This window comes from Melanostigma gelatinosum (assembly GCF_949748355.1).
Source record: "Melanostigma gelatinosum genome assembly, chromosome: 21".
NCBI lineage: Eukaryota > Metazoa > Chordata > Actinopteri > Perciformes > Zoarcidae > Melanostigma > Melanostigma gelatinosum.
The window spans coordinates 6,121,169-6,148,084 of NC_136654.1; the positions used below are offsets into that span (position 1 = coordinate 6,121,169).

The following is a 26,916-nucleotide window of genomic DNA, read 5'->3' on the forward strand; positions in this document are numbered from 1 at the left end:
CATTAAAAAAGGGGAGGCTTCACTGTTTATTTATCATACGGACACACGGCTGACAGCTTCCTGTAAACAAGTCGTGTGTTATTATACACGTGCGTGTCTGTGTGTGTGTGTGTGTGTGCGTGCGCTCACTGTAGCTTTTATAACGAGCACGCCGGCGTCTCTCGGTCCGTTATCTGTTCAAATGGATGGCTGTTGCTGAGTGATGTGGGGAACAAATGATGGAGTTGGCCAGTGTGCGCTCCGATAATGGCCGTTAGAGCTCATCACTGTATACAGCGATGGAGGTTGTTTGATACAGGGGGAGGGGGGGGGATGCTGCTTCCACGTTGATCGGTGGAGATAGAACTGAGAAGGACTTAAAGTTTGAGGAGTGTGGAAAAATGAGGTGGCCAAGATGTTTTCCACGCTTCATCACTTCCAAGATGTTTGAACAGTGAGTGACTCGTTCGCATGATCTGACCTTGTAACGAAAAAAATAAAACGCAAAGATAATTATTTACTGAATTACTTTAACAGAAAGACACCTGTCACGATTCATTCATCCTAATGCATGCTTAGTGTGCATTCAAATCAATCAGCAGGAAATCATTCAAATAAGGGACACTTCCTTGTTGTGGAGCATGATTGTGCATGTCAAGCTGTATAGAGTATAGAGAGCAGAGTGTGTGTGTGTGTGTGTGTGTGTGTGTGTGTGTGTGTGTGTGTGTGTGTGTGTGTGTGTGTGTGTGTGCGGGCCAAACTGACCCACAGGGAAAGACAAATGGCTATAGCAGGGGGCCGTGCTTGACATTTCGGTTCCATGTGGTAATGGACGTTGACCTGACGGGGTCAGGCCTGCCAGCGAGGCAGCAGAGGGGCCCATTCCTGCACACAGCCCCATCCCTGTAACTAGACACTGGCATAACAGTGGTGGACACACACACACACACACACACACACACTCTCTCTCTCACACTCAGTGGAGAAGACAGAGTGGTTGGACCACATAGGTGGGGTGTCATTATAGAGAAGAGACAGATGTTCGCCGTGTAGGTCTCGAGCATCGCGAGCAGAATGTGCTCTCGTAACTGCAGCCAGGTCATCCGTTCCCACATATTTCGGACATTTCTGTTGATATTTTCGTGCGCATTGATTCCTGCAACCATGGCAACAGCACAATACCAGGGAAGGCAGAACAGTGGTAGCTGCTATTGTTGAGAGAGAGTTCACCCACAACTCAGCAACAGGAGGCTACTTTATATACTGTTTGTGACAGCTTTGCGGTAATAATGGAGCCCAGGCCCCCGCTAGTGCAAGTGGCATGCTCAGTCAAGTGAGACTGTGTGTGTGTGTGTGTGTGTGTGTTCTCTGTTAGGCAGGCACACCAGGCAGCCTCCTCGGTACCTAATGAGAGCACTGGGAGAGTGGAGAGCAGGAGGCAGGCAGAGGAGCAGAGAAAGGAGAGAGAGGATGGGAAATAAAGGAAGAGCAAGGGGGAAAGGACAGTGAGTAAGGAGACCAACTTTAAGGTTTGGGATTGGAGGAAGGGAACAAGGGATGGCCTGGATTGCTGCCAAAGAAGAGAGAGGAAGATGGGGGGGGGGGTGTCAGAGAAAGAGGAATGAGAGTGTGTGAGAGAAAGAGAGATGGAGTTGAGGTACACAGCAGTGAGATGGTTATGCAATGCAAACACAGGGGTGCGGGGGGTCAAAGACATGGGGTGAATATATAACTACATCTGACAGCGGAGTCAGCGAGAGAAACACACTGAAATATAAAGAGAACAGACACTCCCCGGGGTTGGAGGGAGGGAGAAGGAGTGCATTGGGTACTGAGTACACATCATCTTTGAGTAACAATGGAGGAGGGATGAATACCAAAAGAAAAAGAAGCTAAAAATATAGACATGCCAAAACTGCTCTTCCTCTGCCTCTATAGGCGCTATAGCATCATCTGCTCATCCGGGCAGGTGCACATTGCCCGGTGGCTTGTGGGCGGGTAAGTGAGGAAATAACTCGTAGTCCAGAATGGCTTAAATGTCCGGTGACGAGGAACAAGGACAGGCAGGCACAGCTGAGCTTCTTGCTTGTGCTTCCAGGGAAAGCGGAGCATGAATTATTAACAGGCGCTCGGTCTAATGAAGTGAAGATGAGCCACTTGGCTCCGTGCTCATCAGAGCAGACGAGCGTGCTTGTTTGGACTACAGTGGCCCGGCTCCACAGCAGGTGATCGTGTCAACAAGTGACATGTCACCGACACCGCCGCCGTGAACGGCGCCCTGGATATTTAAGAAAGCGCTGCAGTGCTGGGCCGTGTGTTGGATCGACTCTCCTCTGGCAGCGATGACATTGGAGGGAAGGCACATCACGACTTCAGACTAGAAGGAAAAAAAGGGAAACGTGTTGCACACTTTTTACCCATCAGCAGACACTCAGCTGACTTTCTGACCACAAGTTTATTGCACATGGAGCCTGAGCGTGGGACACGCTTCACCCCTTCTGCACCAGTCACCCTCAGGCTGCGCTGCCTTTTCTCCTCCGCCCTGTGAAATCAAACATTCTGGGACAGTTGTCCCATCTTGTTTTCTCCTCCTAGCTATTATACTAGTGCAACCCAACAGCATTATGTGATTATATCAGTTTACTAGCTCTTCTAGGACTCTAGGACAGAGGGGACAGGATGGAGGAGTCGGAGAATAGCTCTTTTGCAGCGTTGCTCCGGGGCTACAGTCACTGCTTTGCTGCTCTCTGCCTGCCTCTCCTCGCAGCAGTCCACATGCTAATCCCTCGTGGACCCAGAGGAAGGCTTTGGGAACTGATATTAGCCAGCCTGTGGCCACTTTGTTGTACTTTCAAAGTCTTTTCTCTGTAGCAATACGTACGAGTGTTAAAATGCAGTGGACATATAGCGCGATATTGTTTGGAGATATCTGGAGTTTCTGATAATAGCTCCCACTTGGTGAAGACAACCCCTCAAGTTAAGAGCAAAAAGACATTATAAGAGACAGTCCACCATTCATAACCTCACACAATACATTGAACATTGTATTATGTCTACATGGGTTCAGTAGGCGAGTGCCATATAGAACAACTGAACACATAATTGTTATTAACCAATATACCTGCTGGCTAATAATTCCTGAGAATACATGTTTACCTCAGGCGGTAAGCTCAGCCAATTAGCTGCATACAAACATATATACACAACAACGCACACAAAGACGGAGGTGTGTTGCGATAAAGTACGACGTGAGTGGCAAGCCCGAGCTATTATGAAGACAGTGGACAATAAAAGCTCTCAATGCAGTTACGGGAATAATACGTTATCATTCAACAAAGCAATTCTCTTCTACAAGCCTCTCACTAGCCCTGCACTCCTTCCTGAGGAGCCTGCAGGCGAGAAACAACACTCAAGGTGACGAAATGTCTCTTCGCTGCACCGAAATCTGTAAATATGTGCAATTGCACGGCGCGAGAGGTACCGCTGAGCCCGCGCGGAAGGATAACTTCAGTGTAATGAACACATCGAGGCTACCGCGGCACGACTCCGTCTTAGTTACAGCCACACACCCCCCCCCCCCCCCCGAGCACATCGCCACGTCTCCTTCACCCTTCTCCGGTTCCTTTTACAGTGCAGAAAGGACCCTATACCTATATCAGTGACTACTGTCGTTCATTTCTTCTCCCTCTCTCTCTTCAGGGGTTCCCAGTGGCGGTCCAGAGCACATGTGTTTTGGTTTACCTAGAGCGGAGCCCTATCTGAGCCCGGGCTGAGAGCAGACTGCGGCCTTTGTCTGTGGCACCATTAATCAACTGTCCTTTAACAAAAACAGAAAACCAGACGAGAGACAAAGGGAAGAGATGTGGGGGGTGGGCCCTTATTTAGGGAGAAAAAAAAAAGGCAGAAGAGAGAGAAAAAGGGGGGGATGCTTGACCCAGATCCAGGCCTTCAATAAATCAAGCAGCAACAATAACAAGCAAAGTTTTCATGTGGCTTGACTGATTAATCAGCTTTTTTTCCTTCTTTTTTTTTAAACATGGGAGGCGAGAGGGAGTCTTTTCTTCTTTTTTCTGTCTTGTCTCTCTTGTGGGAGACTGCAGAGTGGCTGAGCGAGTCTTTTCATGTCGGATGTTTATGTCTTCATGCTGCGAGGCCCGCATCGTTCACGCTTTAAATCAGAGGAAGACCTTCACCCGATGCTGCGACGGGACGGCTTCGCCGAAGGTTTCCGGCTGCTTTAGTGACGAACAGGAAGGTTGTCGGGAAAGGTGCGGACGCGCACGGGCATGCGGACGCCGGTTTATTTTTTTTCCGAATACATAAATAAGCGCCGTTTTACACACGTGCACTATCTACACAGCGAGCCACAGGACATGAAGCAGCCCCCTGAGACTCTTTGCGAGGTGCCGATCGATGGGCATTGAGTGTGGACAAGGAGGCCTCAGGATCGATAGGGAGCCATTACAGAGAAGTGCCTTCTGGGACCTGGGAGAGGAGGTGAGGGGGGGGGGGAGATACATCTGGGCCCTTAATGCCGTCTTCTTTACCTCAGTGGTGGGAGGTTTTACTCCTGGCGAGTGCTGGGACACACAGGTCTCTCAGTCTCTCTAACTCACTGATGGCGCCATCTTTCCCTCACTATCTCTCTTTCTCTCTCCTCCTGCTCTGCAGTGTCACCAGAGCCGCCTGTGCTGTGCTTTGTCAGTGCATCCTAACACTTTCTGTCACCCCCTGCTCATCGTCCACTCCTCTGCTGCTCAGAGGGCACTGACTGTTCTATTCTCTCTCACACACACACACACACACACACACACACACAATGTCAGTGACATAATACCCCACCACGTCCTGTTTTACATGTTCTGGGACCTGGGAGAGGAGACGATTTACATCAATGGTTTAATCAAGCTAAAATGACTTGTGGGAAGGTGCTCAGTTAATGTAGGTGAGGATGCACAATATCGGATATCCAACATGCCGATATTTTGGCCAATGCCGAGGCAGATAGACGCGTAAGTCTCTCTTGTTAACATATGCTATCATGATGTCCCACTGGCAGACGTATAAAATGCGATGCTTTTCGAATTGAAAACGTTCACGAAGAAAAATACTTCAACTTCGGTCACTTACAAAACATGCCTTATTCATTTTTATGCAACGTGTTCAAACAAAACAGAAGAATCCATCCTACCATAAACAGCTGTCCCGGAGACAATCCTGAAAATAGGCACAACCGGGGCAAATCTGACCTTTTTCACAAGTTGCAAAACAATCTACCTCCACACTGCGCACGCTTATCGACCTGGAGGAAATGTTCATTTCTGGCGGATGACTACATTTCCTTTTCAAGCCTTTATCTGCCTATGCCGATGACGTGCATCCCCAAGTGTAGACCTAACTAAAGGAAATTAACTTAGCTACTATGTCCTGTGTTTAGATTAGCAAAATTGTACAAATATGTTAAACTCACCCTGAAAAGAGCACAATACAACCGGGGATTTGATCTAAAAGAGTTTTTTTATTTCATCTCGACTTTAGGGATCTAAGCGCTACCCTTTGTAACTATACAGCACTCATACAGGTGTTAATCACATGAAAGGCTGATGAGCCAGTCGGGCAGAAGACTGACACTAATGAGGCAGACTGTGAGCCGGCAGACTGTGAGCCATCTCCCTTCCAGGAAAAAAAAAAAGACTATTTACCACATTTAATCCTCAGAGTAGAACTTGTAGGAGAGGAGATCGGGTCTCCTCCTCCTCCTACTCGCCATCGCCCTCTTTTATGCGGTCCGTCTCCACCAGTACCGCCATTAAAGTATGGTTGAAAATAGTGGATGATGTTGTGGAGACGGAGGACTATTAAAAGTCAGGCAAATGCTTTTACCAGCGCTTATGAAATTGCATTTGAGGCGCCGTTTGAGCTCCTGCAAATGCGGTCCAAAAAACCCTTCTGTGGCTGATGAAAAAGAACGTGCATACACACACACACACACACACACACACACACAGTATGCACACTCATTTTCTGGGCTCAGTTAGCTGTCCCCATTGGTTTGGAAGGCCATCGCAAGCTATAACAACTACAGCCTGGTCGGCCTGTTAGTAGTAGGCCCTCTGTTTCAGCAATCTGGGTTCTCTTTGCCTTTGGACATGGACCAGGTCACACTGCACAATACACCACTGTGTTTGGAGAGAGGGAGGGAGGGAGAGGAGAGAAACCTGCAGTCATGGGAGTCTTTGCGTGCACACGTGTGTATAAATAAGCATGTGTGCACCAGCATGTATGTTTGAGTATGTTTTGATTGTGAGAATACTGCGCATGTGTGTGCATGTGTGCATGTGTTGTGACTGTTGGGTCCACCACACCCTCTCTCTTTTCCATACTGGATTGCAAGGCCTCTCTCCCGTCTCCCCAGCCTCTGTCGTTACATCATCGCTACAGCTTTTTTTTTGTTTTGCTACCTCAGCACATGCACAACCATTTCTGGGACCCCCCCCCCCCCCGGCAGCATTTGAATGGAGTCGTTGAAATCCTCCGAGAGGTCAGTCCACCAGAAGGAACACACTTCACTGTCAATCTGAAAACAATGCAGCGGGCAGCAGACGTTTCTGCAGAACAAACAGACCTCAGATCCGGCGTGGGCCTGTGCCTCTTTAGGTGGCACCTGTCCCTTTAAGATCTATTTCTCACAGCGTGCGGGTGCTGAGCCGAGCGGCGCTGCGCTGTACATGTATGGTAACAGGGAAGGGGGGGGGGGGGGGCCGCGCCGCCCAGCCTGCCAGCCCACCACAGGGAATTTGTTTATGTTTCCTTGCTGCCAAGTTCCTGTCAGGAGGCGCCCCGAAGAGGAACTGCAGACTACTCGGTGCTGTTAGCTACGCCCTCTCGCATAGAGTGGCTGAAGTTTTCTGCATACAGTATCGGGTCGTGCTTTGTAAGTACACTTAAATCCAGGGAGGTCTCTTCATCAATTTCAGCACTCGCGCACAGTACACACTCACTTCAAGCCCTCGCTCTGTTGCTCCATAACCAGCTTTGAGAGCATCGAAAACTTTACGAAACAAGTTCTAACGAAAAAGCTTAATTTATGACCCCCAAACAGATTTACACCAATTTACTCAAAATCCAGTGCATGAAACAACACAAAAGGCATAGTTTCATTAAAGCAACACTTTACGAGAGGCACTTTGTTATCCTGAGGATTATGGGTCTTGTAAAAAGTGAGCACCGCCACCGTAAAAACACAGTAAACAGGACTAGTAAACTCATGAGTATTAAGCAAAGTATTTGTGAGGGAAAGCGCTAAAAACTAAATTACTCTCCCACTAAAGCAAAGAATTCCGACCTCCGACAACACGCGCGGCCATTCCCTTGAATCATGATTAAAAACACGATCTATTACCGCCAGTGAAACAGTGACTGCGGCAATTTTGCACATGAACACAATGCCTCGGCCTGGCGTATACGTGCCGTTTCCACTGCGAGTGAGCAGCCCTTCTGTCAAGCAAGGCCAGCAAGTGTGCTCACTACCTTGAGTGCTGTGGCCACCCGCAAGTTTGCCTCTGCAAAAAAATAAAAAAAGGAAGCAGCCCGCTCACTTACAGTTATGTCAAGGACACGGGCAGTTTGTCTTCATACCGTTGCATGTGTGACGTCCAGTGAGTGCGTGCGGTTAGGGGGGGATGGAGAAGTGTGCGAGTGAGCGGAGGAAGGAGAGGTCGGACGAGGCCACGCAGAGGGGCGTGGGACCCGGGATGGCGAGAGGAAGAGATGGAGAGAGAGAAAAAAGGGGAAGAACAAAAGATGGAAGCGTGGATGGAAACGATGTAAGGCTGATGTTTGGGAGGGGGGGGGGGACTGCGTGAAAGCAAAAACAGGAAGCCATTTATGTCAGCTTTGGATGGCGGGACCACTCCCCGTCACGTGTTGGCACGTTTCACTGATTCTTTGTCAGAAACTCCTCTTTCGCACACACAATAAAAGGGGAACCAGTGGCTGATTGGGTGAATGCACAAGGCACAGACTGCGTTTAAAAAAATATATAATCATGCCGTGTTGTCAAACTTCTCCATTTTGTTTTTTCTACTGCGGGTGGCAGTGCACACGCAAGAGCGAAAACTTAAATCAATTGAGCATCGGGACTTGCGGCACACTTCTGCTATTCTGCCGACGGTGAGGAAGTAAGATGCCACACAATGTCCTGCAATTCAAATGCCTTACAATAAATGAGCTCAGCAGCACAAAATACCAACAGAGCTTACTCGACCGTAACTCTCCAAATTTGGGAGATCGTGTAAATCTGACAAATCAAATTGGTGAATCAGAAAGGTGGAAGTGTCGGAAAGACCCAGCGTGCAAACGCAATCGCAACACTACACTCGAATTTATCACAATGAAAGGACAACAAAAAAGTGCCAAAGAGCCATTAAGAGTTTCAAAGAAATCAAAGATGACATTAAGACAAAAAAAAAGTCTGGTTACAACAGAGATGCTGAGTGCTGGTTATTGAACTCTGTTCAGCTTCGAGGGAGGATAAGAGGGGCCGTTACACGGGAACAACTGTACATAAACAACACTGAAGTTTCCATGTCCGAAGTAGAGTTAAAGAAAAACACAGGAGTCCCATTCTAGACTGAGGGCTCAGCAGCCACCACCGACCTACCGCATACAGAGTGTGAATCATTAAAGGCATGTGTTCCACATCAACTGCCGGGGCGCGCTTCCCAACCCACCAATGAGACGGGCTCTAAATTATGGTGGGGAAGAGAGAGAGGGGGGGGGGTTAAGTACCGCTTCACGTGGAGATGAAAACCCCAAACCTGCTAACTCAGTGAGAGTGAAAGAAACTGGAAAATGACTGCATGCGAGTAATGCGTGTACCTTCTGCCCGGTTCACAAAATAACACGGCGATGAACAAATGAAGCGGCTAATGGAACAAGTAAATGATTTCCCAAAACACTGAAGTGTCATCGTGTACAAATGAGGTGAATACGGTTTTGTGCTCTCCAAACAGCTAAACGGAGAGCCAAACTGAACAGAAAACTGACCTACTTTGCTTTGCTGCGTGGTCTTTCTGGCTGCCTTTGTCAATTTCTAAAAAGCTAAAACACAGCGGGAGAACTTTCCCCAGGAAAACAAATCAAAAGAGTGAAGAAATACAAAAAGGAGGGAGGAACTCAAGAGCTGTACGCGTACAAGACCAATGTGCCAGCCTTAGTCTTGTCCATCGGGCCAGCCGTATGCCAAAGCGGTTGCTAACAGAGGAGCGTCTGCCAGACCGCTTGTCACCCCCAGTTAGGACACACGGATGTCTTCTGTGGGTGCGAATATGTGCTTGTGCTCAAAACACACACACACACACACACTCTGGTGTGGGCATCCAGTGGAGGGAGTCTGCATCCTTCTGGGCATTGCCTGGTATCTTTGTATGACATACCAGTCTATTTGTTTTTGCCTTGAGGTTGCCATGGGGGACGGTGTTTGTCCCCCCCCCCCCCCAGAGCCAGGACATGACATGACAGGGAAGAACGGGAAAGTAAAACGCTAGCTTGTACAGGCAGGAGAAAGCCCAAATGGGACAGGACAGGAGAAACTGAGCCCCAGTCCCGGGGACGTGACGCTATGATTGGCTGAGAGAAATTTACCAACCTTTTCAGCTCCTTCCTGTCGGTCCTTCTTGTGTCAAAATTCTGGCAAAGCAACGTTAAAACGAATCAAAGGGAAATGCCAGAGTCAAACAAATAGTACAGAACTATTCTTTCTGTGCTTTGAAGCCGACACAATGGAGATGAATCATGCCCAATAAATCAATCTATATTCACAAAGTGATGGTCCCAAGTTCTTCAAGCCAGTCCCTAATGATGAATGTCTGTATTCGTTTTGTCTCGGTTGACTAAACATGACAGAGCAGATCTCCCTGCTGTCAGCTCCAACTGTGATGCAACAGACCCAGGATTAGACCCGATCCTACCACTGGCCACGAGACAAGAAGTACCTCCTGTAAACGAGGGACAGTGCTATTGCGTGTAGAGCAAGATGGTGTTTGGTACCCACAGACACAATTGCGGCGTGTGCAGAAGTCCAATTACCCAGAGTCGACAGGAGCGACAAATTCGGGCTTACCCCAAAAACGTCAATCTCCCCGTCCTTGGCCGAGGAAATCTCCCCTTGAATCGATTGCGGCTCCTGAACTCTGAAGAGAGAGGAAGAAAGAAAGAGAGAGCGATGTTTGAAACCGGGAGCTTTGTAGTTCCTTATCCACGTGCTGCCGACTCAGTGGCTCCCTAGCTTCTCTGGCACAGAACCGCTTCACTGCGAGCAAAACTCTGACACTCTTTTTCCTTCCTTCCCTCTCACACTCCCTGTAATCTGCCTGCCTTTTTTTTTTTTTTTTCTCCAACAGATTGGACTTTCTCGCTCGCTACATTCGAAGCCCCGGACATCATGTGAAGAGTGGAGTAAAACTGTGGTGTGCGTGTGAATTACCTGGGGGCCGAGGAAGGCAGAGTCGAGCTTACGGCCGCAACTCAATTACAGCAATGTGAATCAGGTGGCGGCCGAGAAATCCCCTCAGCCTGACGTACAAATAGGGACACAGAGGCGCCTTCATTGCCAAGACGGAGACAAATCTAAAGTGGCATGTCATCTCTTCGTGGAAAGACAGCTAAGCCTATGGTGTACAGATGAATGGCTGCTGCAAACATGTAAACAGCCACACCGGTTTGGAGTGTGAGAACAACGGCGTTTTGTTTTATGCATGTTGCTGAAATATCAGCGTGTACCAATCAGTCTGGTTGCAGATCTAAATTGAGCCACATGACACTTAGGCTCTCTGATAAGCACTGCCTTAGTGCGGCAGGGGAAACTGTGGGAAGTGTTTTTTTTTGTTTTGCAACGAAAAACAACTGGAGGAAAATTACAGGACGGTGGTTTGCAAATGTTAAAATGCACTTTGTTGGATTTCATAGAAATGCCAAACTCAACCTCCATGGTGAATACTTCTGGAAGAGAAGATCGGTTTGACAAAAAACACTCAAAATCAGCAAGTTTATCTGAAGAAAACAGAGAAATCTCTTTTTTTTTTGTTGCATATGCTGGCTCCAGGATCCCCTCTAGGCCCCGTAACATGTGGAGCTGTGGACCAGGTCAGTGTTTCCTAAAAGTATGTTAAACCGATGACCTTTGAAACCATGGTCTGTTTGAGTGTATTTCACTTCAAGGCACATGTCACAGGGAGGAAGAGCGATTCCATCCTTCGGTTAACATTGAAAGCAGCGAGTTAAAGCGGGAGGACGGAGCTTTTTCCTTGCTCTTTAGAAGCGTCATCATACCACTACAGAAAATAAAAAATCCCCTCCCTCCAGCCTGAAGTGGCCCTGTCGCCATTTTACAAGCAGCAAATGAATTTCACACGCATTTGTTATCACAAGGACAGTCAAACAGCTACAACAGAGGTAAATATAGCAGTCTTACAAAATACAATTATACATTCATCTCGACAACAAAGGCTGCTTTCATTTGCACATCGCATAACTCCAACCGGCTACTGTGCAAAACCCCAACTTAACGTTAATGAGGGAATCACGTTTACAAATTCACATGAGGCGCTTTGCCGGATGAATGCAACGAGCTTTGGTACGGTTCCTGTTGGAGCTAATGTTGCTCACATGCATCGGCTATGAGCTCAGCTTCGTGCTACATGTGAATAGTAATACTGTTCGACAAAGACTGAGTGGGAAGACCAGATTTAAGAGACAAACATCACTGCCCAGTGGTGCATTAGTGGATCCTAAAATGATCTTAATTATAGACCTGTACATCGCAAACATATCAATTAATATTTATACGGTATATTACCGCAAGACCAATTCACAACAGGGTGCGGACACTTAAAATACTTAAAATACAGTGCCGTGCATTAGCCCTGAAACAAGCATTACCTTGCCTTGGGAGGTGTGTTGTTTGATAAAGTCAAAAGACAAACACTGGAGGGCTCCTGTTGACACTGAACGGTTGTTAATTATAGTGTGCCTGGAATGAATTGCACTTTCTGGCCAACTAAGTGATGCATCTGCATTTGTTAATAATTGCTATGACTTTAAATGGGATTCAAATTATGTACAATAATGCTCATTTCAGAAGTGAATTGTGGCTTTGCATCAGACCATACCACCGTTCCACCAAAGCATGGTTCTGGTGCAATGCTTTGCATGTGACAGCTAATACTGTATGTAGCATTTAGCCGCGAGCTAACCCACCTTCTATGCGAGACGTGGTTATGACACTTTAATGTGAAGGTGTCTGGCTCTGTCTGGTCGCCCAGGTTCCTCTTCAAACCTCATAATCGAGCCTGTGCCCTCAAAGACTCCTCATTTCACTTCCTGTCTTATTGCACATCCTCACTTCCTGTTTGTCATTCTTAATGGTTTATTGGTCCACAAGGGCAAAAGCAGCATAGGGTGAAATGCGGACAGTGTTGCCTGCACATGCACGTATGCCGTGTGTTAGTGTGTGTGTGTGTGTGTGTGGTCATGCATGTGCAAGCCTGCAGCCTATACACTGATGAGAGCAGACAGGAGTAGCCTGGGGTAATCACGTCTTTATCCTTGCTGATGGCTGAAAGAAACTCATTGCAGACCAGACACTCACCTTTCTTTCTCTCACACACACACACACACACCAGGAGAGGAAGAATGGGGCCCTCACTGCTGGAGCCCTGCCAGACAAGTCCATCTGCTTTTAAAATGGAACCCAATTTACACCACCTAGAGGGCCTCGATTGCTCAGGGACCATCGATCTCACCAAGCAGAGGTCACCCGATCCTCAATGTACGGCCTTGCATCGGCACCCGGTGGGATCTGGGTTGCTCAAGTGCTGACGGCTAAGAATGTAAAAAGGTTTGAAGGGAGGCGGTCCAACTCTCGAGTAAACTCATTCGTCGGCCCTGTGACATTCCCCGACTCGTTTTGACAGCAGCACCCTTACACTGCCACTGATTGTGGGTACGACCGGCCGTCTCCAAGCAGTGCGACGCATATTTGGGAATGGCAGCCCTGCGGCGAGAGTCATGAGCTCATATTAAAACAGACACAATGTGTTGTTTTAACTCGCTTGCTTCTTTAAAATTCCAAATTCCACCGGCTGTGCACACCCCCCCCCCCCCCCCCCTCCTTGAGGCTCTGACTCTGTGGTGGAAACCCCCTTCAGTCGCACATAGATCACATAACCTCTCTTGTCATCGGAGGACAGCACTCCCAATGGAAAGATGCAGATTCACACACGCTGAGCGCCGGCCAAGGCTCCAGACTGCCATTGTCCTACGTAGTCATCCAAACAAAACACTGAAGAGGGTCACGCAAGGCCCCCTGTGGAATGGTAAATACCCGCGGAGAGGGAGCGTCAAAGAGGAAGAAGGCAGCGAGAGAGAGGAAGTGAGAGAGAGAGAGAGAGAATCCACTGACAATGACAGTGGCGTATGGAAAAGCAAAATATGATCATCTGGGGGAAGGTGAATTCTACTCATGTTCAATCATTCATGAAGAATCTGACACTGCTCGCATGGAAAACATGTCAGCGCCGTGATGTAGAGCAAAAACAGTCACGTAGAGAAAGACTGTAAATTTCCTCATCTCTATGTGTAAGGAGTTATAGTTACTATAGCACATGGTGAAAACATTCAGCTCAGAGAACAATATCTCATGCTCTGTAGTAGAATAACAAAAATATACATCGCATACAGTGCATACAGTGCATCGCATACAGTGCGGGAGACAGTAGCTCATGTCACGTGTACAGCCACCGAGGCGAGCGCTGCTTTTTGTCAGCGCCGTGCTCGGGGCAGAAAGTGCAAACGGTATCAAAAGGCTGAGATTGTGGTGATGTAAATCATTCATTAGTGCTGAGTGACCCTCATTATAAAACCATCTTTGTTGTCATTATTCATCGGGCATAAAATGCGAGCCTGTTAATTCAGACTTCAGGATGTCGACAATGGGCGTCCTACAAAGGGCTCGGAAGGCACAGTCCCCCCTCCCGATTGGTCTTTCATATGCTAATGAGGAAACTGTTTTGGGTTTACTGGCCTGGTTGGAAATGATTTAGGGTGACACCGGTGCTCTGAGCCTTTATGTTTGGGCTGGCCGCGGGGGCTCATATATCACCATGATCATTAATCAATTAGCGTCTCCTAGCCACCTGTCGGACACATCGGCGCACAAAACATTCCTGCCCTCGGGCAGTTGCTAGACGATGATCATCAGTAGCACCGCTATTACCTTCCAACCCTTCGGCAACCCCCTCCCCACCCCCGCCTGCCTTTATGGTGATACCCTGATGGATTACATAATCGCACCCAAACACTGGCCACAACGAAAAAGGGCTCCGTTCCAAGAGAAGCAAATCTGAGTACCGCCATGGTGGTTTTTTTAATGGGTCTTCCACTCCCAACTCAATTAAAATGGCAAGTTTTGTTTGTTAACATGCATTCGCCCTCCACTGTCACAAACAGAAAAGAAGAGGCCGAGAGGAATTGATGCGGCCCTTGTAGGAGAATCAATAAGCTGACCGCTATTCAAAAGTGCTGAATGCACACCAACGCCGAGGCCGTCATTGTTTTAAATGCAGCTGTCTCCAGCGGGGTATTGATGGTTGTTTAGTATTGATGACGTGTCACAGTAGCCAAACACATGCGAGATGGAGAGGGGTCTAAACTATCAGGGTGTTAGTGACATTAGACGAGAGTCCAGAAAAGGGATTTTCTTTAGACGAGACAAACTTACTGCTGACTTGAACAAACACACAGTGGCTTTCTGACTAGCTGCTCATTCATCTTTAAATCACAGATTCCCTGGATAAAGGTTTCTGTAAACTTCCAGTTTCTGGCTAACTGAACAAGAGAGAAAGCGGTTACACATTTCATGGTCTGGGTTGTTCGGAAAGTGCATCAGGCTTTGCGATCTCACGAAGACACTTGAGAGGCGATGGCGATTGAACAAATCCTCAACGATTCCCGTTAAAACGACTGCCCTCTGCCCAACCGCTTCAAATAGGTTCCTCTGAAGATTTGCATGTAAATCTGAACTCTCATGCAAAGGCCCTCGCTTGCCACGACACTCTTTTGCACAGCTCCGCTTCCCTAACAATACCCAGCTCCCTCCACCCTCCCATCCAACCTCCCCCCCCCCCCCCCCCCACACACACACACACACAAAAAATCCTTCACATTTTCACCCTTTTTTTTGTTATTTGAAACTAATTCTAAAAAGCAGCTGAAGAGATAAGTGGCACTAAAATAAGAGCCTAATCCGTCCAACCCTCAATATGGCGACGTGGAGAAAGTAGATTAGTCAAGCCTTGATTTAGCAGTATTCTTTCATTATAAAAGTAGCACTCTTCACGCAGCTTAGCAATACCAAATGGTCAAATCAGTCTCGTGCGGAACATTTAGGAGGGAAGGAGGATGGAGTTAGGGCCCATCTGTAAACCCAGAACACTGACAGAGAGTTGTTGTTTTGTTTTATTTCGTCTTTTAAATCCAACCAGTCCAGGCAAGAAGCCAGCTGCCGACATTATCAGGTGGATTTTCAACAGAACAAAAGATCCTCTGCAATTCGAGGAAAATATATCCCAACGAGCATAGACAGTGTGTGTGTGTGTGTGTGTGTGTGTGTGTGTGTGTGTGTGTGTGTGTGTGTGTGTGTGTGTGTGTGTGTGTGTCCCTGTCCCTGTCCTTGGTATTTCAACCAAATTCATTTCTTCCAGAAAATGATTTCCCCGATAATCTGGCCCGTTCTTCTATTTACTTATCTCTCCAGTGAGGGCCTAAAACCCGGCAGCGATATTAGAAGTTTAAAAAGGTTGAAACTAAAGCTGAGAGCATTGTAGAGGAAATGCATATCTGCTCCGGCTCGCTGTATCTAATCACATTCACGACATAAATGTAGCTCAGAGGCCACAGATATTTTTGGAAAAGATAAATCTGGAAAGGGGGAAATAATCTCACACTTGAGTAACAGTGCAGAGCTGTGTTGCCTGGTATCTGCTGGTGGACACGCAGTGTTGGGGTGAAAAAACTATTGCCTGAGCAAGATAAAGGCCGTCCACATGGTACAGAGGCAGAGAGAAGAGAGCGGGGGGGGGGGGGGGGGGGGGGGCGACAGGGCAGAGGCTTGACCTCTCGGGGTCAATAGGGGATGAGTAACATTTATCATGCCGACGCTAGCTGTTAAATGAAAAGCCAGGCGGCTTCTCTCCCAAGAATTCAGGCACATTTCGACGTCAAAGTCCAAATGAAGGCTGGGCCCACGAACCAGATGCCCCGTGTTTATGACAAAGACAAATATTGGAATCCCTAAGTGGAAAAACATGCCACGCTGGCACACGGCAGCAGCAGTGAAACGTTACATCATGTTGACGATTTAATGCGCCCAGCCTGGATCCGATCAAAAGTTTAAAATGCCTGCCAGGGCCAATAGAAAAGCGTGTATTTCATGCTTCGCGAGAGAGGCTACAGAATAAGTTTCATTCAAAAGCAAAAACAATGGTTGGAGGACGGAGGAGCAGTGGTGGAGGCCCTGATGGAAAGCCGTGGAAGGTATCGGAACACACGGAGCCACGGCTCAGCCCCACACCGACACTCGCATGGAGGAAAAGCACAAAGAAGCGATTGAGTGCGGAGACCAGATTTGGCACCCAGGCCTATCTTAAATCAAGCCAACCCCCGGGGGGGGGGACTGGCCGACAGCGGTTGACGATGCACGGCAGCGCTGCGTTGTTTTCGGCGCTCTGGCCAAGTGGACCGGAGTTGGAGTGGGCATCCCGGGCCTGAGGCCAACCCGAGAATGAGAACGCTGCCGTTGTGCCGAAAGGACAATTACACCACACTCACGCAACAGACATTCATCCAAGTGGAGATGACAGTCTATTTTGCATATTAGACAAACATACCCTCATTGTGAGCCATTTCGTAACTTGTGCATGGGCACGATATCTACAATGACTCCACTGGAAGTGAAATGCACAAACAAAACACAAATTAGAGATGGCATCCCATTCTTCTCATCCCACGTCTCCAACTCACGGAGAAGATGAACTTTTTTTGTTTTTCCCCAGTCGCAAACACAAGTTTCCAAGAATCTCGAGCGCTTTCTCCAAATCCCTCAACACACTCGAGCGCTTGGACGTTCCGAAAGCAGTGTCCCTTTCTGAAACGTACAATCTGATCATGCCTCTTTCAGCAGCTTTCAGCATCATCCCACTCCGGTTAGAGGGCACTAAAAAAAATAATAAGGGACGTTGTCCAATGCCACAACTGAAGGCAGCAATCCGGGAAGAAGATAAGAATAGTAGAGGCTCAAAAAGATCCAGGGAAATATCCAGAAAAACAAATTCAAACCCACAGCATGCTGCTCCCTTCCCACTAAGACCAGTGAGGAGAGGGTGGGTAAAACACAGACAAGCATACAAAGACTAAACAACAACGAACAAAAAAGGATACTTTATTACGTTATTTGTTCCGTTAACGTCTCGATAGTGCTCAGATGATGACACAATGCACACCTGTTTCTAATTTGTCACTTTATGAGCAGAACACTAACACGGCGAGAAAAACAAACGTTATTTAGACATTCTATCATCGCCGGTGTTAATCTGTTGTTCGTTTAAATAAAACAGGTTAACACTTCTCCAATAATTTCACACTTAGTGCAGCAGGAACACGGGCTAAATCAAAAAAGGCAAGAGAGCGGCCTTTTCCACATGTGCGTAGGAGTAACAATGGGCAGAGCTCCAAGTGGTCTGCAGACCGTTTTCTCCTCATTTTTCACATTCCTACTGTCCGTGTTCACTGCTGAACCACACCAGACACCTCTGGACCGGGAGCGATGGAGGAAGCGCCACAGCGGGAGACAGAAGCAGACCGATCGCAATCAGCAGCGAGGTCTGAACAGATTTTAAATTGTCACAGCAGGAAAAATAAAAAGTAAGCCATACCAGAAAAACATGCCCAGCTCCGTATTAAGAAACATATGAAAGCCGCAACACTTTGGAAAATAGCGACATGAGGCACCGCACTTGCTGAATTTACTACATCGGACCACAAACGAGACAAGGACTGCTCCTCCGCCTCACGTCTCCTCCCGACATACAGCCAAGTCGAAAACGAGCGACGTCGCTCTCTAAGCAACGGAGAGGGATATTGATCAACTGTCATTTACTGTCAGTGTAGATCTCGCCGACAGCTTGGAGGTGCAGCAGGTGCTCGAAACGTTGCGTTGCTCTTTAACGTTATTAATTACACTTACGATGTGTCAGAAATGTCTGCAGTGGTTAAAATATATGCATTGATAGACTCTTCTTACACGTCTACCCCACATTCACAGTGGCAGAGCATGCTATCTAACCGACGACCTCCTTTTCTGCTTATTGATCTCATGTATCAATGATTACTTCTGCTTTACGAGTACACTGCTGACGTCTGACATAAGGAAGTGTTTGTTTAGACAACATGCTTGTGAGGGCCATACAGGAACTCCCTTGTATACATATGACTTCCACAGACCTCTTCAATATCTCCGTTTATGAAGTTGAGCAGTGTAATCTTTGAGTCAAGTCCGTATTGATTGTAGCTGTTGTAACTAGGTGAGTCCCAAGCTGTTCTGCGGGATGGGGATTGAGGCCATTAAGGCATTCTTTATGGATTACATAAAACTCAATCTTCTTCCGGTCCTTCGTCTCTCATAATCCGTTGCGCTCCTTTAAACGATGGAACCTGTTCCTCCTTAACGCCCACAATTGCATCGCAAGTAAGTGAACTAAAAGGTAGTGTGAACCCATTTACAGTAGCCAGTAGTTCCATTTCATGTTTTGTTTTGTTTCAGACAGCCAGCGTTAACAAGCAAAGCCAATTTGGGTTTTATAAACAGAGGGGGTCTGCCTCTTTTTCAGTGTCAGTTTGCAGGTGGAAACTGCCTCATGCTGAATTCAGCATTGTGTTCATGCTGTGGATGAAGACAGAATTGATCCTATCCACATCTCCCTGCCACATACGATACACACTTTTTTCTCTGTGGATACAATTCAACATATCTTCTTATGGAGGAAAATAAAAATCCCGAAGTTCAACCACAGCAAAAAGGCCAGAGAGTGAAGTGAAAATGGGCCCCGAGTTGACCAGGCAGTGACCAGGAAAACTAGGACTGGGTTGATGTGTACAAATGAGAGGTTGTGCAGAAATCACCCTGGAACAGGAATGAGAGCGGTGCAGAGGAGCCTCCTGGAACACAGTCAACACATTTCACACACGCAGGGCCTGGAAACAACACGCTCGGGGCTCCCACCTTCATTTAGATGAAAATGGACCTCCTCGAGAGGAAATAAAGCCATTTTTAACTCCCCCCCCCCCCTCTCTCGCTACGAGCCGGCCTTCCGTAATGTGCCCAGTCAATGGACTGTGGGTTTATTCAACTGCAGGCAGCCCACAGCACAGCCATAAATAATGTAGGGCGGCTCACATGAAACCCTAATCACCATTGTGCTGTCACCCAACAGAGAAGATTGCTTGTTTAATTTACTGCGCCGCATCTGTCTCAGTTCTGCCCAATTTAGCTTCACAATTTCAATGGGCAAGTACTCCAGGTATTTATCAATATGCTTTTCATCCAATACCATGAATCAATAAGAAGGCAATGCTCATGTATCCAAGTCTGTGTGTGTTTGTGTGTGCGTGTGTGTGTCGTAAAGAACAAAAACAAGAAACCTGCAGCTTGTGTAACGCCAAACGCCATCAACACTCAATAACCAGAGACTCATCATTGGCTATACACACCGCACTTCATTATTACATTACTCCTCCATTAGCAGGCAGACATTTGCATATTGCAGTCACTTCTTACAGAGACTGTTGATCATAAATGGCAGCCATATGCTGCCTAGTGTGCCATATTACAGAATTATTACTGCGACACAAAAAGCCAAGAAAAATGGAAATCACGTTGACACAAAACTAAGTAACAGTCTCGCTGACTGAATGACTATTGTTTACATTTTTTGAGACCCAGTTTGTTGGGTGCGTCCGATGCTTTCCTCACATGATATACATTATGATTTGTGCATAAAAGACCTGAACAGCAGCAATGTAGTCAGCTTTTATGAGAACAAAACATGGAAGATGAATGACCTTATAAACCCACACAAAGGTAAATGTAATTAGCCCCTAATCGTCTTTTGCTGCATTGTATTGGGGGGTTATTTTGCCTCGACATCCCCCCCCCCCTTTGCTGCAAACACAGGAATCCTGTCATGCGGCACCGTCTCAGTATGACAGATATTTGGTGTGATGGCACTGTGATGACAACCCACGGAGACAGAATAAGTAGCAGAGGCTCACTAACTACATAGACTTGGCAGGCTCAAAGCCCATCAGAGCGGTAATACAGCGATGCCGCGAGCAGCCGAGCCGCGTTCGGCCGGCTAGCTGTCCGAGCTAGCAGCAGCAGCGAGAGCGGTGTCGTCTCTGTTCAGGACCATTATCTTTCTCACCGCGGCGTTCACTTCGTACTGATGACTGTGGCCTGTAGCAAATTCGAGCTAATGTGCAAGCAGCTGCAGCAGCTGGGGTAACGCCACATATGCCCACACAGGAGGCACAATAGAGGGGGATTTGTTCCACCCAAACCAGTGTTGAGATGCGTTCGGTTTGTGTAGCGCTTTGGAAACTGGACATGGCCGCTGCGCAGGAGACTCGCATGCAACGTCCTCTATAGCAGACACAGGAGCTGTCAAGCATGTCAATTAGGAAGATCCAGTCCAGCTGATAAGGAACCACTCCAGTGTGCGCAGCTTATTGTTGTAATCTGGAGTAGATCCGTTTGTTAAAGTCATGTTTTTTTGGGGCACAAATACCAACCATGTTTTAGGTTGCAGCTTCTCCAATGTGAATATTTTCAGCTTTTCTCAGCGTTTATAATTAGAAGCTGAATATCTTTGGGTTTTGGACTGTTGGTGGCACGAAACAAGACATTCAACGATGGATATTTTCAATACGTTATGGCATATAACTAAACTAATAATAGACTAATTAGAAAAATAATCCAGGGTTCAGTGACAAGTCAAACCTTTTTGTGTACTTGTCTATCTGGCACCTGAGCAATCTTTTTTTAAATATTCTACTGTATAATGAGTAAGACTAAAATGATAGAACGTGAATATAAAAATGATAGGTTTTGTTCTGGTGGACGACCAACCAGAAATCACGACGTCATCGCTGACTGCAGAGACACACAGAGCCGCGCTGGTATTATCGAGGGGTGTTTGAGGACAGATCGGCTGGTCGGACATCTGAGTAAGTGACACCAGCTATCTAGCTCATGGCAGCACGAGGGTTAACTTGGCAGCTCAGCTGTACAGTGCGGCTCTGAAAGGAATATTAACAGCATGTCCCTCTGTGCAGAGAGAGAGAGAGAGAGAGAGAGAGAGAGAGAGAGAGAGAGGAAAAAGGAGGAGAAGAGCAGAGCTGAAGAGAAGGCAAAGAGCAAAAACAGGGGGGGTGCGATTCCAATTGCCAGTGACAGTGCGCTCAGGATCACTGTTTCAGTGAAAGAACATATCATCTGTCAAAGCTAATGGCAGTGTCCCGGGGAAAATGAAAGAAAATAGAATGGAGACCAATCATTAAGAAGGTGGGTGATGGGGGGGTCGAATCCAACGGCCTGCTCCACTGTCTGCCCGGGAAAATAAATATGCACATCAGCCATTATATACATTTACGAGGTGGCAGCGCAGCCGCGATCAAGGGCTGGTTCTCATCCTAAAGAGATAATATTAGCGCAGATGCCTGAAGAGGCACCCGTGGGCCCCGAGCACGGAGCCGTCGCTGGCAATGAAGAGGTCGCACCGGCGTCCTGGTGGGACGGGCTGGCAGGCTAGCAAACAGGCCCAGCCAGCCTGTCTCTCACTCAGAGCTGGATGTACTCAGCAGAAGCAATTGATAGCATTGTTTTATAGAGAAGCGGGTGGAGGGGGATTAAGAACCAACAATCGGGCTCTTTCACTGGAAATGTCAGTCGTCGCGCCGGGGGGACTGTCCGACTGGGCAGAGGGACTTTTGTAAAATGCCAAAAGGTGCAAAATACAGCGAGACATGCTCCAGAACGTTCCCGTGCCAAACGGTAGAAATGCAACAGGCTATAAGGGAAACGTTACAACGCACATCATGTGCGATCCAGTCAAACAGAAACACAAGGCTTTCAATTTATGTCTAAAAGAAAAGCAGCACAACTCTGCAGAGAAACGTGTCAATTATTTCAAGGTCTACCAAAACACGCGGCAGCTTGAAACACATTCCAAATCAATAACCAGGATAATAGGTTATATGGGTCTTTAGCTCAGCCTCATTAGGGAAAAAAAAAAAAGGAGACAAACGTGGCCTGATTCTTCAGGCACATTAACATAGCGAGGAACCTAAAATATCACAAACTATGATCCATTCTGGGACATTTGATCATGAGACGAACAACTGAGAGATACAAGGCTCTCCCTCCGAGTGCTTTGATAACCCCACTGGCCTTGGACCTCTTTGAAAATCTCACTCTGAAGGTTTGAGGTGAATATAAAGCGTGAGTTGAACTGAGGTACCCTGGCGCTTTAAGGCCGGGATGAAACAGAGTTATTCTGCCACTCTGACCTAATTGCTCTCTCGCTCCCCCAACATGAACACTGGGAGCTGTGCACTCTGACACGTAAAGATTATTTAATACCATCAAAGCCATAAAAAGAGGAATAAAAGGGAGGCAGTGCGAAAGGGGGGGGGGGGGGGGTTAACCCTCGCGAGGCTGGCAGTCCAGATAGCTGTGTGGAAAACAGCTGAAAGGGAATCAGTATGCAAAAGCAGACCTGTCTAAGTGCCGCCGGCCATCGTGAGCGGCGCTCGCACATCCCAACGGCTCCAGAACTCCCTCTCTAGAAAAAATTTAAATAAAATCCCACTCTGCTTCGGCTACGCTCCTGGTATCGGCTCCCACCCTTCTTCTCTCCTGCTTTTCCCACACTCGCCCCAGTCCCTAAGGCAATGACTACGTCATTGGGCACCACTGCCAAACCACTGTAATATCCCAATTTATTTCTACTTATTTCTAACAGAGTCGGAGCCTGTTTCATTTCGGGTCAAGGCTGGTTTTATTGGTGTAAAGCTACACTGCTCGGTTCCACCGGGCTTCATTTTTTAGAAGTAACTGCTTCTCCATTAGGCCAAAACTGAGCTATTCTTAATGGCAGTAGATTGGTGAACAAACACATGTAGAACATCAAAACAAAGTCTAAAAAGATAAGGCTTTTTTTCCTATTTACAGTAAGTGTAAAAAAAACGCCGTTTGTTTTTTCACTTTAATTACTTCCTACCCCACAAAAAGAGCCACTCGCATCTGAAATGTGAGTGTGGGTGGGAGCGGGAAGAGGTGTTTACCGTTAGCTAAGCTCTGGGTGACATCTCCAGGGTGCCCTGACATTGTGGCGAGCGTGTCTCATCTGTCAGAGCCTGATGAGTTTGTGCTGCACAGCCTCATGAGTCAGCCTGGCTAGTAAACAACAGGGCGGCAGGCTGCTGTGGCGAGGCTGTGTGCATAGACCAAAGCAAACCACCTGACACACCGAGGTTCATTCAGAGGTCCAATGCCAAATGTGGCAAAAGAGTACATCTCTGGAATATTTCCACTTTGCCGCTAAAACTGCATTTTCACACCTACTGTAGTGGCCATTTGTCGGCTAAATCAAACTTAACAAATCAAACAAATAATAATCAAACGCCACTGATGCACCGTGGTCGGTATCCTTACGCAGCCAGAAGAGAGTGAAATGTCCAAGCAGGATTCCATTTGTGTGTATTTATTAAATAAAGCAAATAAAACAAGCAAACAAACTTCTGTCGTGCTGTCTCTCCTGTGCAGTGCAATGCTGCTGTGTAGCTGGTAAAAACTACACGCCCACCCCGGTGCATGCTGGTCCTATCTTTCTCCTCGTTTAAATAGCAACAGGTGCCCACAGTAATTCCCCAAAATATAATATAACTAAACAAATTACTATTGAAGAGAAAAAGAATCTTAACATATGAAACATCTACAATAATTAAACAATACTACTTATAAATGACATAACAAAATACAACATCAAATATATAGCTCCAACACCTACTATTGGTGGTGAATGTGTTATTCCTGAAGGATGCTATCTTGTGACTGAGATCAAACCGGTTCGCAAGAACAAACAATGTGGTGACCTACTGAGCTGACTGGATGACACCATCTATGACACCTGATAGTAACACGAGGAAGGAATATAAAAAACAAAAACAACACTGTGCCCACTCTCTAACTTGCCAAGCATGATGAAAATAGGTCACCCGAAACTTCTAAATTCAACACGCACAAGTCAATGTTTGCTTTGTTCCGTTGCGCCAAATAAAAGTAAGAGAAAAGGTCTTTTGGAGTAAATATATAAGAAAGACAGCTGAGCAGAATCAGCTGCCCAACAATCTGTTGGAAGCAAACGTATCTAAATGTGAACAATCCAACCAGCTGTTAATAACTCATCACCTCTCACCAAGTCATTTGTTCCACAGGTGATGAACAAATCAAAAGTGACGAATAAAATTGACAGAGCTCGGAGCCACTGACTCACTACTACTGTGTTTTTGAAGAACCAAAAAGGATCCTTTCCAGTGTCATTCACACTTGACTTTACAATCTGCAGAGGAAGGAAAGGGACTTTGCGAGGGGGTGGTGTGGGGGGGGGGGGGGGACAAAGTGAGTGTGCCACTGCCACCACTGATGATGACACATACAGCGCTATGTGAAGGCGAGGCATGCGAGGCCTTTAGCTGGCACTGTTCACACGAGGAGAGGACCAATGACGCTCGTCAAAGGGTTGACAGTACCACACAAAGAAAAGCAGCTAAACAGAAGCTAAACAATGCACTGCTGTGGGGGGGGGGGGGGGGGTATTATCAAAATTACCATTACATGTCACAGTTTAGAGGGCAGGTAAACAATGCTGTGTTTAGCCCAAGCCTTCCCAATTACGGCGGTGGCACAACATTTAACCGTGAAGCACACCAAGAGAGGAGGCGACAAGGCGGGGAAAACTGACACACCAAATTTCCCACTTCGTGGCTCAGCCTCTAATGCATCTTGCTCTGAATGTCACAGGAGAAAGGGCATCTTCTTCTTCCAGCCCCACCCCACACACACACACAGTGCACAGGCCAAGTCTGCAGACAGTATTACACAAGTTGAGTGAGGCATAATAAACCTGTAGCTTCATAAAAAAAAATCATTCAACAAATTACGCTGTGCCAAATGCATAAAGTGCACAGCTATTTAAGGATGACTCAAATAAAAAAAAGGAAACATCTCGGAAGCACTTGTTACAGCCGCAAATGGAGTTCAATGCGCTCTGTAATCTGTGGTTTCACAAGACAATATTTTACAAGCGAACACTGATGACTTTCTGGTGCTGCAGGGTATGCAACTCAAATATTATAGCGCAGTCCTGACATTTAATTTGCTGACACCCAGACGCCACATTATCGTGACAGGGGTTAATCAGGGGCGTTAACTAATTAGGAGAGATATCCGTCAGTTTCCAGCGGGAACTTGAAGGCTCCACTCTCAATGCATTGGTGTTTGGGTCATCAGGTTTGCGGCTCGGTATGAGGAGCGCATCAGAAGAATGCAGGCTGTGGTTGCCCCCGCGTGAGCTGCATGCCCGTTCATCCGTTTAGAGGAATGGTGCTGCTGATATGATCCGTATCAACAGCGAAGTATATACTATGTACTGTGCAAAGTTCACCTCGAGCCTAAAAGTAGCCCGCAACGAAGCAATAGGGAGCGAAATCACGATGTGAGAATATAGATATCTCTCCACATTCCAGGGTGCACAAAACAAACAAGTAGGCACTGACGGCGAGGCGCAGAGCATTGCATCTTTCTAGCGCCACATACCAGCACTTTCTAAATGATAAGCTGAATAGTTGTAAGGCTGGCTGTTAATTGACTCGAGTAAAGCGCTGAGATGTGTCGCGCTGTCTTTACAGGCTTCACGTTGAGGAGCAGAGGAGCGTTAGCTTTGCATGCTAGCCGCCCTAACAGACGTCATGCCCACTGAACATAATGTCGCGTGGACAAACACAATTAGCGGTAGTTTTCTTTTTTTCTTTCGACAGCCACTAATTACCAAGTTGACAGGAGTTTCGGACTCCAGGTGTTCATTTGTTTTGACAATGAACGGCGTTAAAAATCTGTCACACTCGTGCACATTACCACCGTGGCCATGCACGACGCATTAAAACTCCTCCAGGTGGAAGAGCTAACCCTTAATTACGGTGTCCCCGTTAGCCTCTTATGAGACGCGGACGCATGCTGTCAAATGTTGACAAGCTGTCAATGGCGTGTGGATGGTAATACCTGGGACCTGTTGACTCCTCCTCCCGGTCCCCTCGGGCTGCTGGTGGAAGTTCAGCCGCGCAGCTGTATTTCTCCGCGGCGGTTCAAAGTTTTCTGCCGACTCTCGCTTGTGCAAACGGTGTCTCCCACGGAGTCCCGAGTGGCATTAACCCGCGGCCGGCAAAAACCGTAATGTACGTGGAGGAACGGACTCTCAGAGCCCGGGCAAGTTTGGCACGGCTTTCGCGAAGGCAACCGTTGCAGTCACGTTCTCTGGCTGTGAAATCCAACACCGGCTCGCGCTGACCCCGCCCCTTTCCTTTTCTGGGGGCCAGTCCTCTAAAAAGTGGATGTCCTGCCCCCCCCCCCCCCCCCACAGATGTGCCCAGGGCTCTGCATAAATGATGCGAGGCAACAAGAAAAGCACAGCATTCGTTCAGCTGCATGTTTTAAGTGGGTTTCATCCTTTTATGTTTTTTTTTCTTCACTTATGCTTTTGTTAGATA

General features: G+C 47.3%; 1 protein-coding gene across 4 annotated transcripts in view; it reads right to left on the bottom strand.

The window, feature by feature from the left end:
• The window catches only part of raraa (retinoic acid receptor, alpha a), a 128,572-nt gene extending 101,934 nt beyond the window's left edge, over nucleotides 1-26,638 (bottom strand). For 2 of the 4 annotated variants that reach the window (XM_079293445.1, XM_079293441.1), the window contains exons 1-2: nucleotides 26,432-26,638; nucleotides 10,103-10,172 (exon numbers count right to left, since the gene is read on the bottom strand). The gene's annotated coding sequence lies outside the window, so the exon portion shown is untranslated. The remainder of the gene's footprint in view (nucleotides 1-10,102; nucleotides 10,173-26,431) is intronic. The other 2 variants (XM_079293443.1, XM_079293442.1) reach the window with 2 other exon arrangements.
• Nucleotides 26,639-26,916: the final 278 nt, after the last annotated feature.